At 37.3% G+C, this 12,571-nt stretch overlaps 7 non-coding genes across 7 annotated transcripts; all 7 read left to right on the top strand.

Moving 5' to 3' along the window:
* The first annotated feature begins 876 nt into the window (after nt 1-876).
* Nucleotides 877-949, top strand: trnaf-gaa (transfer RNA phenylalanine (anticodon GAA)). The gene has a single exon. It is a non-coding gene; the product is annotated as a tRNA-Phe (tRNA).
* Nucleotides 950-2,548: 1,599 nt separating this feature from the next.
* Nucleotides 2,549-2,621, top strand: trnaf-gaa (transfer RNA phenylalanine (anticodon GAA)). Its single transcript has one exon. It is a non-coding gene; the product is annotated as a tRNA-Phe (tRNA).
* Nucleotides 2,622-4,221: 1,600 nt separating this feature from the next.
* trnaf-gaa (transfer RNA phenylalanine (anticodon GAA)) lies at nt 4,222-4,294 on the top strand. The gene has a single exon. It is a non-coding gene; the product is annotated as a tRNA-Phe (tRNA).
* Nucleotides 4,295-5,894: 1,600 nt separating this feature from the next.
* trnaf-gaa (transfer RNA phenylalanine (anticodon GAA)) lies at nt 5,895-5,967 on the top strand. The gene has a single exon. It is a non-coding gene; the product is annotated as a tRNA-Phe (tRNA).
* Nucleotides 5,968-7,569: 1,602 nt separating this feature from the next.
* trnaf-gaa (transfer RNA phenylalanine (anticodon GAA)) lies at nt 7,570-7,642 on the top strand. The gene has a single exon. It is a non-coding gene; the product is annotated as a tRNA-Phe (tRNA).
* Nucleotides 7,643-9,242: 1,600 nt separating this feature from the next.
* trnaf-gaa (transfer RNA phenylalanine (anticodon GAA)) lies at nt 9,243-9,315 on the top strand. The gene has a single exon. It is a non-coding gene; the product is annotated as a tRNA-Phe (tRNA).
* Nucleotides 9,316-10,925: 1,610 nt separating this feature from the next.
* On the top strand, nt 10,926-10,998 carry trnaf-gaa (transfer RNA phenylalanine (anticodon GAA)). The gene has a single exon. It is a non-coding gene; the product is annotated as a tRNA-Phe (tRNA).
* The last annotated feature ends 1,573 nt before the right edge of the window (nt 10,999-12,571 follow it).

Raw genomic sequence — 12,571 nt, forward strand, 5'->3', positions numbered from 1 at the left:
CATATGGTATTTTGGAAAATTGTCACTTCTATTGTGACAAAGGAATTTAATGTGGGCAGAGCTGTGAATTATCCCAATCAATGATCGCAGTCTGAACAGTCTGAAAGAAGAGCACCTGATTAATGTTCTTCAGAATGAAGGACTGTAGGATGTAGAATGCACTCAGCTGAGCAAAGACACAAGACACATACTGCTACCGAGAGAAACTTATGAAGTGAGCCAAGCTGGGCAGTGTGTTCTTTAATAATTCCAGTGAAATGGATTAGTTTGGTTTGCTAGAAAAAGAAATAAAAATGAATTTGACAAGGTGGAAAACATGAATTAAACCTAGAGGTGGAGATATGCAATACAATGTTATTCGAAAGATTTAGAACCATTGCAAATTTAGCACTAACATTTGTGTGGTTCCATGGTGTAATGGTTAGTGCTCTGGACTCTGAATCCAGTGATCTGAGTGGATCTCGGCGGAACCTGAGATCATCTTTTTTGTACCTAGTGGGACTGTTCATCACAGCCTTCTTGAAATGTCTGTCAATGTCATCAGTGTTTTCACAAGTGAAGTCTTTTTTATGCTTATTTTACAACTACAGCCACTGTAGTGAATATAATGGCTGCATTTTCATCTCCATGATTAAAACTTGGTGTTTAAATAGTAGAAAAATTAATTCAAAACCTTTCAGGGCATATCACATAAAATGTCTGCATGATTTCATTGCTGATTTTTAACCACGTGAACAAAAAAAGTACTTTGCTTCCAGCGGTAGTCAATGTGGAACAGCGAGTTTCAATGGATAAAAACAAATAGGGCCCATTAAAAGATGAAGACTGCTGAACTGTGAATGCTCTACCTTCACATTTTGATAGCTGTGCTCAGCTGCCGAAATAGCTCAGTTGGGAGAGCGTTAGACTGAAGATCTAAAGGTCCCTGGTTCGATCCCGGGTTTCGGCAGAATATAGGCTGTATAAAACATCTCTGGACTGTAGGACTGAGCAAGATGTTTTGAGCTGAGTCAGGTATGTAATTGAATTACATTTCCGTTTGTACTATTCAAGCTGAACTCAAGATCATGATCTTCTGTGATGTCACAATTGAGACCCTAACAATGGATCTGACATGTCTTACTGTTATTTTTGTACAAGCTATTTGTTGGGGTAGTTTTAAGTGACTCAAGCAACTGAAGACATTCAAGTGTTCTATCTTCTATCTATTTTAAGAGAGCAAAACAGACTGGGATTACTTTAAACAAGAGCACTATTTTGTTTTCTTAATAAGTGCTCTTGTTTGGGGCAGTCTCATCTGTGCAGATCCAGTTCAGTGTCCTGCAACCTTTTAATGTGTGATTTAATTCCTGCAATGTATTTCTGAACATTACCCTAACTGAAGTGTACCTACCTAAAGTTTACTGTGAGTGCAAATAAGTTGGGGCAACATTCAGTAAAGTTATCTTCAAGAGACCGAAAACAACAAGCAAACTGATGTTGGATTTTTTACACAGTAGAGTTATGTGGAATCTGACCAAGTTCTGCTTCAAACTTAGCAGCTTTACATTTAAGAACATCAAATGAAAGACTTTATTACAGTGTACTAAAACTCAAAATTTACTATAGTTCTAATTTGACTAAACATTGGCAGGTATTGCACAATGGGCAGTTAATGTTAATAACCTGTCTTTCATATGGTATTTTGGAAAATTGTCACTTCTATTGTGACAAAGGAATTAGATGTGGGCAGAGCTGTGAATTATCCCAATCAATGATCGCAGTCTGAACAGTTATAAGAAGAGCACCTGATTAATGTTCTTCAGAATGAAGGACTGTAGGATGTAGAATGCACTCAGCTGAGCAAAGACACAAGACACATACTGCTACCGAGAGAAACTTATGAAGTGAGCCAAGCTGGGCAGTGTGTTCTTTAATAATTCCAGTGAAATGGATTAGTTTGGTTTGCTAGAAAAAGAAATAAAAATGAATTTGACAAGGTGGAAAACATGAATTAAACCTAGAGGTGGAGATATGCAATACAATGTTATTCGAAAGATTTAGAACCATTGCAAATTTAGCACTAGCATTCGTGTGGTTCCATGGTGTAATGGTTAGCGCTCTGGACTCTGAATCCAGTGATCTGAGTGGATCTCGGCGGAACCTGAGATCATCTTTTTTGTACCTAGTGGGACTGTTCATCACAGCCTTCTTGAAATGTCTGTCAATGTCATCAGTGTTTTCACAAGTGAAGTCTTTTTTATGCTTATTTTACAACTACAGCCACTGTAGTGAATATAATGGCTGCATTTTCATCTCCATGATTAAAACTTGGTGTTTAAATAGTACAAAAATTAATTCAAAACCTTTCAGGGCATATCACATAAAATGTCTGCATGATTTCATTGCTGATTTTTAACCACGTGAACAAAAAAAGTACTTTGCTTCCAGCGGTAGTCAATGTGGAACAGCGAGTTTCAATGGATAAAAACAAATAGGGCCCATTAAAAGATGAAGACTGCTGAACTGTGAATGCTCTACCTTCACATTTTGATAGCTGTGCTCAGCTGCCGAAATAGCTCAGTTGGGAGAGCGTTAGACTGAAGATCTAAAGGTCCCTGGTTCGATCCCGGGTTTCGGCAGAATATAGGCTGTATAAAACATCTCTGGACTGTAGGACTGAGCAAGATGTTTTGAGCTGAGTCAGGTATGTAATTGAATTACATTTCCGTTTGTACTATTCAAGCTGAACTCAAGATCATGATCTTCTGTGATGTCACAATTGAGACCCTAACAATGGACCTGACATGTCTTACTGTTATTTTTGTACAAGCTATTTGTTGGGGTAGTTTTAAGTGACTTAAGCAACTGAAGACATTCAAGTGTTCTATCTTCTATCTATTTTAAGAGAGCAAAACAGACTGGGATTACTTTAAACAAGAGCACTATTTTGTTTTCTTAATAAGTGCTCTTGTTTGGGGCAGTCTCATCTGTGCAGATCCAGTTCAGTGTCCTGCAACCTTTTAATGTGTGATTTAATTCCTGCAATGTATTTCTGAACATTACCCTAACTGAAGTGTACCTACCTAAAGTTTACTGTGAGTGCAAATAAGTTGGGGCAACATTCAGTAAAGTTATCTTCAAGAGACCGAAAACAACAAGCAAACTGATGTTGGATTTTTTACACAGTAGAGTTATGTGGAATCTGAGCAAGTTCTGCTTCAAACTTAGCAGCTTTACATTTAAGAACATCAAATGAAAGACTTTATTACAGTGTACTAAAACTCAAAATTTACTATAGTTCTAATTTGACTAAACATTGGCAGGTATTGCACAATGGGCAGTTAATGTTAATAACCTGTCTTTCATATGGTATTTTGGAAAATTGTCACTTCTATTGTGACAAAGGAATTTGATGTGGGCAGAGCTGTGAATTATCCCAATCAATGATCGCAGTCTGAACAGTCTGAAAGAAGAGCACCTGATTAATGTTCTTCAGAATGAAGGACTGTAGGATGTAGAATGCACTCAGCTGAGCAAAGACACAAGACACATACTGCTACCGAGAGAAACTTATGAAGTGAGCCAAGCTGGGCAGTGTGTTCTTTAATAATTCCAGTGAAATGGATTAGTTTGGTTTGCTAGAAAAAGAAATAAAAATGAATTTGACAAGGTGGAAAACATGAATTAAACCTAGAGGTGGAGATATGCAATACAATGTTATTCGAAAGATTTAGAACCACTGGAAACTCAGCACTAGCATTCGTGTGGTTCCATGGTGTAATGGTTAGCACTCTGGACTCTGAATCCAGTGATCTGAGTGGATCTCGGCGGAACCTGAGATCATCTTTTTTGTACCTAGTGGGACTGTTCATCACAGCCTTCTTGAAATGTCTGTCAATGTCATCAGTGTTTTCACAAGTGAAGTCTTTTTTATGCTTATTTTACAACTACAGCCACTGTAGTGAATATAATGGCTGCATTTTCATCTCCATGATTAAAACTTGGTGTTTAAATAGTAGAAAAATTAATTCAAAACCTTTCAGGGCATATCACATAAAATGTCTGCATGATTTCATTGCTGATTTTTAACCACGTGAACAAAAAAAGTACTTTGCTTCCAGCGGTAGTCAATGTGGAACAGCGAGTTTCAATGGATAAAAACAAATAGGGCCCATTAAAAGATGAAGACTGCTGAACTGTGAATGCTCTACCTTCACATTTTGATAGCTGTGCTCAGCTGCCGAAATAGCTCAGTTGGGAGAGCGTTAGACTGAAGATCTAAAGGTCCCTGGTTCGATCCCGGGTTTCGGCAGAATATAGGCTGTATAAAACATCTCTGGACTGTAGGACTGAGCAAGATGTTTTGAGCTGAGTCAGGTATGTAATTGAATTACATTTCCGTTTGTACTATTCAAGCTGAACTCAAGATCATGATCTTCTGTGATGTCACAATTGAGACCCTAACAATGGATCTGACATGTCTTACTGTTATTTTTGTACAAGCTATTTGTTGGGGTAGTTTTAAGTGACTCAAGCAACTAAAGACATTCAAGTGTTCTATCTTCTATCTATTTTAAGAGAGCAAAACAGACTGGGATTACTTTAAACAAGAGCACTATTTTGTTTTCTTAATAAGTGCTCTTGTTTGGGGCAGTCTCATCTTTGCAGATCCAGTTCAGTGTCCTGCAACCTTTTAATGTGTGATTTAATTCCTGCAATGTATTTCTGAACATTACCCTAACTGAAGTTTACCTACCTAAAGTTTACTGTGAGTGCAAATAAGTTGGGGCAACATTCAGTAAAGTTATCTTCAAGAGACCGAAAACAACAAGCAAACTGATGTTGGATTTTTTACACAGTAGAGTTATGTGGAATCTGACCAAGTTCTGCTTCAAACTTAGCAGCTTTACATTTAAGAACATCAAATGAAAGACTTTATTACAGTGTACTAAAACTCAAAATTTACTATAGTTCTAATTTGACCAAACATTGGCAGGTATTGCACAATGGGCAGTTAATGTTAATAACCTGTCTTTCATATGGTATTTTGGAAAATTGTCACTTCTATTGTGACAAAGGAATTTGATGTGGGCAGAGCTGTGAATTATCCCAATCAATGATCGCAGTCTGAACAGTCTGAAAGAAGAGCACCTGATTAATGTTCTTCAGAATGAAGGACTGTAGGATGTAGAATGCACTCAGCTGAGCAAAGACACAAGACACATACTGCTACCGAGAGAAACTTATGAAGTGAGCCAAGCTGGGCAGTGTGTTCTTTAAAAATTCCAGTGAAATGGATTAGTTTGGTTTGCTAGAAAAAGAAATAAAAATGAATTTGACAAGGTGGAAAACATGAATTAAACCTAGAGGTGGAGATATGCAATACAATGTTATTCGAAAGATTTAGAACCATTGCAAACTCAGCACTAGCATTCGTGTGGTTCCATGGTGTAATGGTTAGCACTCTGGACTCTGAATCCAGTGATCTGAGTGGATCTCGGCGGAACCTGAGATCATCTTTTTTGTACCTAGTGGGACTGTTCATCACAGCCTTCTTGAAATGTCTGTCAATGTCATCAGTGTTTTCACAAGTGAAGTCTTTTTTATGCTTATTTTACAACTACAGCCACTGTAGTGAATATAATGGCTGCATTTTCATCTCTATGATTAAAACTTGGTGTTTAAATAGTAGAAAAATTAATTCAAAACCTTTCAGGGCATATCACATAAAATGTCTGCATGATTTCATTGCTGATTTTTAACCACGTGAACAAAAAAAGTACTTTGCTTCCAGCGGTAGTCAATGTGGAACAGCGAGTTTCAATGGATAAAAACAAATAGGGCCCATTAAAAGATGAAGACTGCTGAACTGTGAATGCTCTACCTTCACATTTTGATAACTGTGCTCAGCTGCCGAAATAGCTCAGTTGGGAGAGCGTTAGACTGAAGATCTGAAGGTCCCTGGTTCGATCCCAGGTTTCGGCAGAATATAGGCTGTATAAAACATCTCTGGACTGTAGGACTGAGCAAGATGTTTTGAGCTGAGTCAGGTATGTAATTGAATTACATTTCCGTTTGTACTATTCAAGCTGAACTCAAGATCATGATCTTCTGTGATGTCACAATTGAGACCCTAACAATGGATCTGACATGTCTTACTGTTATTTTTGTACAAGCTATTTGTTGGGGTAGTTTTAAGTGACTCAAGCAACTGAAGACATTCAAGTGTTCTATCTTCTATCTATTTTAAGAGAGCAAAACAGACTGGGATTACTTTAAACAAGAGCACTATTTTGTTTTCTTAATAAGTGCTCTTGTTTGGGGCAGTCTCATCTGTGCAGATCCAGTTCAGTGTCCTGCAACCTTTTAATGTGTGATTTAATTCCTGCAATGTATTTCTGAACATTACCCTAACTGAAGTGTACCTACCTAAAGTTTACTGTGAGTGCAAATAAGTTGGGGCAACATTCAGTAAAGTTATCTTCAAGAGACCGAAAACAACAAGCAAACTGATGTTGGATTTTTTACACAGTAGAGTTATGTGGAATCTGACCAAGTTCTGCTTCAAACTTAGCAGCTTTACATTTAAGAACATCAAATGAAAGACTTTATTACAGTGTACTAAAACTCAAAATTTACTATAGTTCTAATTATTTGACTAAACATTGACAGGTATTGCACAATGGGCAGTTAATGTTAATAACCTGTCTTTCATATGGTATTTTGGAAAATTGTCACTTCTATTGTGACAAAGGAATTAGATGTGGGCAGAGCTGTGAATTATCCCAATCAATGATCGCAGTCTGAACAGTTATAAGAAGAGCACCTGATTAATGTTCTTCAGAATGAAGGACTGTAGGATGTAGAATGCACTCAGCTGAGCAAAGACACAAGACACATACTGCTACCGAGAGAAACTTATGAAGTGAGCCAAGCTGGGCAGTGTGTTCTTTAATAATTCCAGTGAAATGGATTAGTTTGGTTTGCTAGAAAAAGAAATAAAAATGAATTTGACAAGGTGGAAAACATGAATTAAACCTAGAGGTGGAGATATGCAATACAATGTTATTCGAAAGATTTAGAACCATTGCAAATTTAGCACTAGCATTCGTGTGGTTCCATGGTGTAATGGTTAGCGCTCTGGACTCTGAATCCAGTGATCTGAGTGGATCTCGGCGGAACCTGAGATCATCTTTTTTGTACCTAGTGGGACTGTTCATCACAGCCTTCTTGAAATGTCTGTCAATGTCATCAGTGTTTTCACAAGTGAAGTCTTTTTTATGCTTATTTTACAACTACAGCCACTGTAGTGAATATAATGGCTGCATTTTCATCTCCATGATTAAAACTTGGTGTTTAAATAGTAGAAAAATTAATTCAAAACCTTTCAGGGCATATCACATAAAATGTCTGCATGATTTCATTGCTGATTTTTAACCACGTGAACAAAAAAAGTACTTTGCTTCCAGCGGTAGTCAATGTGGAACAGCGAGTTTCAATGGATAAAAACAAATAGGGCCCATTAAAAGATGAAGACTGCTGAACTGTGAATGCTCTACCTTCACATTTTGATAGCTGTGCTCAGCTGCCGAAATAGCTCAGTTGGGAGAGCGTTAGACTGAAGATCTAAAGGTCCCTGGTTCGATCCTGGGTTTCGGCAGAATATAGGCTGTATAAAACATCTCTGGACTGTAGGACTGAGCAAGATGTTTTGAGCTGAGTCAGGTATGTAATTGAATTACATTTCCGTTTGTACTATTCAAGCTGAACTCAAGATCATGATCTTCTGTGATGTCACAATTGAGACCCTAACAATGGATCTGACATGTCTTACTGTTATTTTTGTACAAGCTATTTGTTGGGGTAGTTTTAAGTGACTCAAGCAACTGAAGACATTCAAGTGTTCTATCTTCTATCTATTTTAAGAGAGCAAAACAGACTGGGATTACTTTAAACAAGAGCACTATTTTGTTTTCTTAATAAGTGCTCTTGTTTGGGGCAGTCTCATCTGTGCAGATCCAGTTCAGTGTCCTGCAACCTTTTAATGTGTGATTTAATTCCTGCAATGTATTTCTGAACATTACCCTAACTGAAGTGTACCTACCTAAAGTTTACTGTGAGTGCAAATAAGTTGGGGCAACATTCAGTAAAGTTATCTTCAAGAGACCGAAAACAACAAGCAAACTGATGTTGGATTTTTTACACAGTAGAGTTATGTGGAATCTGACCAAGTTCTGCTTCAAACTTAGCAGCTTTACATTTAAGAACATCAAATGAAAGACTTTATTACAGTGTACTAAAACTCAAAATTTACTATAGTTCTAATTTGACTAAACATTGGCAGGTATTGCACAATGGGCAGTTAATGTTAATAACCTGTCTTTCATATGGTATTTTGGAAAATTGTCACTTCTATTGTGACAAAGGAATTAGATGTGGGCAGAGCTGTGAATTATCCCAATCAATGATCGCAGTCTGAACAGTCTGAAAGAAGAGCACCTGATTAATGTTCTTCAGAATGAAGGACTGTAGGATGTAGAATGCACTCAGCTGAGCAAAGACACAAGACACATACTGCTACCGAGAGAAACTTATGAAGTGAGCCAAGCTGGGCAGTGTGTTCTTTAATAATTCCAGTGAAATGGATTAGTTTGGTTTGCTAGAAAAAGAAATAAAAATGAATTTGACAAGGTGGAAAACATGAATTAAACCTAGAGGTGGAGATATGCAATACAATGTTATTCGAAAGATTTAGAACCATTGGAAACTCAGCACTAGCATTCGTGTGGTTCCATGGTGTAATGGTTAGCACTCTGGACTCTGAATCCAGTGATCTGAGTGGATCTCGGTGGAACCTGAGATCATCTTTTTTGTACCTAGTGGGACTGTTCATCACAGCCTTCTTGAAATGTCTGTCAATGTCATCAGTGTTTTCACAAGTGAAGTCTTTTTTATGCTTATTTTACAACTACAGCCACTGTAGTGAATATAATGGCTGCATTTTCATCTCCATGATTAAAACTTGGTGTTTAAATAGTAGAAAAATTAATTCAAAACCTTTCAGGGCATATCACATAAAATGTCTGCATGATTTCATTGCTGATTTTTAACCACGTGAACAAAAAAAGTACTTTGCTTCCAGCGGTAGTCAATGTGGAACAGCGAGTTTCAATGGATAAAAACAAATAGGGCCCATTAAAAGATGAAGACTGCTGAACTGTGAATGCTCTACCTTCACATTTTGATAGCTGTGCTCAGCTGCCGAAATAGCTCAGTTGGGAGAGCGTTAGACTGAAGATCTAAAGGTCCCTGGTTCGATCCCGGGTTTCGGCAGAATATAGGCTGTATAAAACATCTCTTAACTACTCTGGACTGTAGGACTGAGCAAGATGTTTTGAGCTGAGTCAGGTATGTAATTGAATTACATTTCCGTTTGTACTATTCAAGCTGAACTCAAGATCATGATCTTCTGTGATGTCACAATTGAGACCCTAACAATGGATCTGACATGTCTTACTGTTATTTTTGTACAAGCTATTTGTTGGGGTAGTTTTAAGTGACTCAAGCAACTAAAGACATTCAAGTGTTCTATCTTCTATCTATTTTAAGAGAGCAAAACAGACTGGGATTACTTTAAACAAGAGCACTATTTTGTTTTCTTAATAAGTGCTCTTGTTTGGGGCAGTCTCATCTTTGCAGATCCAGTTCAGTGTCCTGCAACCTTTTAATGTGTGATTTAATTCCTGCAATGTATTTCTGAACATTACCCTAACTGAAGTTTACCTACCTAAAGTTTACTGTGAGTGCAAATAAGTTGGGGCAACATTCAGTAAAGTTATCTTCAAGAGACCGAAAACAACAAGCAAACTGATGTTGGATTTTTTACACAGTAGAGTTATGTGGAATCTGACCAAGTTCTGCTTCAAACTTAGCAGCTTTACATTTAAGAACATCAAATGAAAGACTTTATTACAGTGTACTAAAACTCAAAATTTACTATAGTTCTAATTTGACCAAACATTGGCAGGTATTGCACAATGGGCAGTTAATGTTAATAACCTGTCTTTCATATGGTATTTTGGAAAATTGTCACTTCTATTGTGACAAAGGAATTTGATGTGGGCAGAGCTGTGAATTATCCCAATCAATGATCGCAGTCTGAACAGTCTGAAAGAAGAGCACCTGATTAATGTTCTTCAGAATGAAGGACTGTAGGATGTAGAATGCACTCAGCTGAGCAAAGACACAAGACACATACTGCTACCGAGAGAAACTTATGAAGTGAGCCAAGCTGGGCAGTGTGTTCTTTAATAATTCCAGTGAAATGGATTAGTTTGGTTTGCTAGAAAAAGAAATAAAAATGAATTTGACAAGGTGGAAAACATGAATTAAACCTAGAGGTGGAGATATGCAATACAATGTTATTCGAAAGATTTAGAACCATTGGAAACTCAGCACTAACATTCGTGTGGTTCCATGGTGTAATGGTTAGCACTCTGGACTCTGAATCCAGTGATCTGAGTGGATCTTGGCGGAACCTGAGATCATCTTTTTTGTACCTAGTGGGACTGTTCATCACAGCCTTCTTGAAATGTCTGTCAATGTCATCAGTGTTTTCACAAGTGAAGTCTTTTTTATGCTTATTTTACAACTACAGCCACTGTAGTGAATATAATGGCTGCATTTTCATCTCCATGATTAAAACTTGGTGTTTAAATAGTAGAAAAATTAATTCAAAACCTTTCAGGGCATATCACATAAAATGTCTGCATGATTTCATTGCTGATTTTTAACCACGTGAACAAAAAAAGTACTTTGCTTCCAGCGGTAGTCAATGTGGAACAGCGAGTTTCAATGGATAAAAACAAATAGGGCCCATTAAAAGATAAAGACTGCTGAACTGTGAATGCTCTACCTTCACATTTTGATAGCTGTGCTCAGCTGCCGAAATAGCTCAGTTGGGAGAGCGTTAGACTGAAGATCTAAAGGTCCCTGGTTCGATCCCGGGTTTCGGCAGAATATAGGCTGTATAAAACATCTCTGGACTGTAGGACTGAGCAAGATGTTTTGAGCTGAGTCAGGTATGTAATTGAATTACATTTCCGTTTGTACTATTCAAGCTGAACTCAAGATCATGATCTTCTGTGATGTCACAATTGAGACCCTAACAATGGATCTGACATGTCTTACTGTTATTTTTGTACAAGCTATTTGTTGGGGTAGTTTTAAGTGACTCAAGCAACTGAAGACATTCAAGTGTTCTATCTTCTATCTATTTTAAGAGAGCAAAACAGACTGGGATTACTTTAAACAAGAGCACTATTTTGTTTTCTTAATAAGTGCTCTTGTTTGGGGCAGTCTCATCTGTGCAGATCCAGTTCAGTGTCCTGCAACCTTTTAATGTGTGATTTAATTCCTGCAATGTATTTCTGAACATTACCCTAACTGAAGTGTACCTACCTAAAGTTTACTGTGAGTGCAAATAAGTTGGGGCAACATTCAGTAAAGTTATCTTCAAGAGACCGAAAACAACAAGCAAACTGATGTTGGATTTTTTACACAGTAGAGTTATGTGGAATCTGACCAAGTTCTGCTTCAAACTTAGCAGCTTTACATTTAAGAACATCAAATGAAAGACTTTATTACAGTGTACTAAAACTCAAAATTTACTATAGTTCTAATTTGACTAAACATTGGCAGGTATTGCACAATGGGCAGTTAATGTTAATAACCTGTCTTTCATATGGTATTTTGGAAAATTGTCACTTCTATTGTGACAAAGGAATTAGATGTGGGCAGAGCTGTGAATTATCCCAATCAATGATCGCAGTCTGAACAGTTATAAGAAGAGCACCTGATTAATGTTCTTCAGAATGAAGGACTGTAGGATGTAGAATGCACTCAGCTGAGCAAAGACACAAGACACATACTGCTACCGAGAGAAACTTATGAAGTGAGCCAAGCTGGGCAGTGTGTTCTTTAATAATTCCAGTGAAATGGATTAGTTTGGTTTGCTAGAAAAAGAAATAAAAATGAATTTGACAAGGTGGAAAACATGAATTAAACCTAGAGGTGGAGATATGCAATACAATGTTATTCGAAAGATTTAGAACCATTGCAAATTTAGCACTAGCATTCGTGTGGTTCCATGGTGTAATGGTTAGCGCTCTGGACTCTGAATCCAGTGATCTGAGTGGATCTCGGTGGAACCTGAGATCATCTTTTTTGTACCTAGTGGGACTGTTCATCACAGCCTTCTTGAAATGTCTGTCAATGTCATCAGTGTTTTCACAAGTGAAGTCTTTTTTATGCTTATTTTACAACTACAGCCACTGTAGTGAATATAATGGCTGCATTTTCATCTCCATGATTAAAACTTGGTGTTTAAATAGTAGAAAAATTAATTCAAAACCTTTCAGGGCATATCACATAAAATGTCTGCATGATTTCATTGCTGATTTTTAACCACGTGAACAAAAAAAGTACTTTGCTTCCAGCGGTAGTCAATGTGGAACAGCGAGTTTCAATGGATAAAAACAAATAGGGCCCATTAAAAGATGAAGACTGCTGAACTGTGAATGCTCTACCT

Source organism: Trichomycterus rosablanca, chromosome 20 (genome assembly GCF_030014385.1).
Source record: "Trichomycterus rosablanca isolate fTriRos1 chromosome 20, fTriRos1.hap1, whole genome shotgun sequence".
NCBI classification, from domain to species: Eukaryota; Metazoa; Chordata; class Actinopteri; order Siluriformes; family Trichomycteridae; genus Trichomycterus; species Trichomycterus rosablanca.